Below are 2,465 nucleotides of genomic sequence, written 5' to 3'. Positions count from 1 at the left end.
CCTTCTCACCAAATCTTTTTGCTATTTGTCTTTTCCTACCCTCTTATTATTTTCTGTGATAAGAACACTTAAATGAGATCCACCTAAAATAAGGATCTCTTTAAAATAAGATCCTCTCAGCAAAATATTTTTTTGCTAGAGACAGGGTCTTGCTATGTTGCCCAGGCTGGTCTCGAACTCCTGGCCTCAAGCAAGCCTTCCACCTCGGCCTCCCAGAGTGCTGGGCTTACAGGCGCGAGCCACCGCGCCCGGCCATCAAATTTTTAAGTCCACAAAGAGCATTATTAACTACGGGCGCCAGGCTGCGCGTTCTCTGGGATTCGTTCATCTCAGATGAAGCACCCTGACATCACCGGGGAGGTTTCCGCCGCTTCTGGCTCAGGATGCCTCGTCTTCCCATTTTGATTTTCTTTTGCTGCGAGCTGCTAAAAGCCCTTGAAAAATGCATGGGGATTCCGCAGGTTCTAGAACGAAGATGCCTTTGTCCCGAGACGGTGGTTTTCGTTGATGTCTAGTCTTTGGCTGCAAAAGCTCCAGAGCGAGGCTTCTGCTTCAGCCTCTCGGGAACTTGGCATTTTCTGCTCTTTGCGGACTCCGCTCAGTGCCCTGTGGGGTTTTCCAGAAGGATCTACCGGAGCACCGCGTCCCTTCGAGGTGCCAGCTTAGTGGCGCACACGGGGCTCCACCGTACCGGCCTCTGACCCAGGGATCCCTCAGCCCAAACGGCCATGGAAGAAGCCACATCTCAACTCTCCAACACCTGTCTCTTCTAGAACAGGAGAGGCTTGCGGTCACATGCACGTGACCTCCACAGGAGACGGTCCTTCTCCGCAGCTCCCTGCAGTCGTCCCCTCCCTTCCAGTGACAACCCGGCGGTCTCTCCATTGTCCCTTTACAAGTCACCTGTCTTTTCTCTCCAGCTGCTGCGACGATGTTGTTTGCTGGTCTTCCGCAATTCTAAGTTTTCTCTTACGAAATCTGCTCCCCTCTTGCAGCTGACTGCGTTCTTCGGCTGCAGTTGAACCGCTCGGTTTCGTTTCGATGCCGTTTTTTCACTTCTGGAATCTTCCATATCCTCATTTTTCACACGGTCCCTTTTCCATGACGGTTTCTATTCCTTTTTAAGACACCTCTAGTCATTGCGAGCGTTTCTTGTGGTGCGTTATTTCCTCTTGGGACCGTGAGCTCACCTTCCCTTCCGAGGTTGCAAAAAACGTCCCTAGAGGCCGGGTGTCGTGGCTCCCGCCTGTCATCCCAGCACTCTGGGAGGCTGAGGCAGGAGGATCGCTTGAGCTCAGGAGTTCGACACCAGCCTGAGCAAGAGCGAGACCCTGTCTCTACTATAAATAGAAAGAAATTAGCCAAACGACTAAAAACAGAAAAAATTAGCCGGGCATGGTGGCGCATGGCTGTAGTCCCAGCTACTCGGGAGGCTGAGGCGGGAGGATCGCTTGAGCCCAGGAGTTGGAGGTTGCAATGACCGAGGCTGACGCCACGGCACTCACTCTAGCCCAGGCGTCAAAAAAAAAAAAAACAAAAACGTCCCTACAGAGTGGTCTCGTCTTTGTTTGCGCCAGGAGTTACCAGGGGTTATAACGCTAAATTCATCAAGGCAGAGATTTCTGCACCCTGTAAAGTATAAACTTCAAATCCACACAATAAAGTCCCGAACCCGTACTGCGGACAGAAGCTTTGCCTCTTCCTCGGGCTGAGGTTTCCAACTCTGCTTTTGCACCCTTCCCGGGTCCTGGGGGGGCTGGTGTGTATTGGGGATCTCAGTTCTGGCTCCCCAACTTGGTATCATTCTGTCTCCTGCCCTGCACGATTGATAAACTCTGTTCTCTGTCCTAAACTCCCAATCACCATGGCGGGAGCCCCGGACTTAGCACTAGCTTCAGTTCTGTCGTTCTCTGTAATCTGGAAGTTTCCTTCTCTCCAGCTTGGTTTATTTACACTCCAGTTACACTTGGAAGATCTCTAGGTGTATGTGTGGGTGAGGCAGCGAGGGGAGATTCACATTAGCTCTATCCTAGAAGAGTGAGTCAACTGAGTGTTAGGAGTCCTGATCTGGCCGGGCGCGGTGGCTCACGCCTGTCATCCCAGTGCTCTGGGAGGCCCAGGCAGGAGGATCGCTCAAGGCCAGGAGTTCGAGACCAGCCTGAGCAAGACTGAGACCCCCTCCTCTCTCTACTAAAAATAGAAAGACATTAGCTGGACACCTAAAAATATATAGGAAAAATTAGCTGAGCACGGTGATGCATGCCTGTAGGCCCAGCTACTCCTGTCGTCCCAGCTACTCCTGTCGTCCCAGCTACTCCTATAGTCCCGGCTACTCCTGTCGTCCCAGCTACTCCTGTCGTCCCAGCTACTCCTATAGTCCCAGCTACTCCTGTAGTCCCAGCTACTCCTGTCGTCCCAGCTACTCCTATAGTCCCAGCTACTCCTGTAGTCCCAGCTACTCCTGT

The sequence above is a fragment of the Propithecus coquereli genome, unplaced genomic scaffold (assembly GCF_000956105.1).
Source record: "Propithecus coquereli isolate 6110/MARCELLA unplaced genomic scaffold, Pcoq_1.0 Scaffold498, whole genome shotgun sequence".
Taxonomy (NCBI): domain Eukaryota; kingdom Metazoa; phylum Chordata; class Mammalia; order Primates; family Indriidae; genus Propithecus; species Propithecus coquereli.
Note: the sequence above shows the minus strand (reverse complement) of the source record.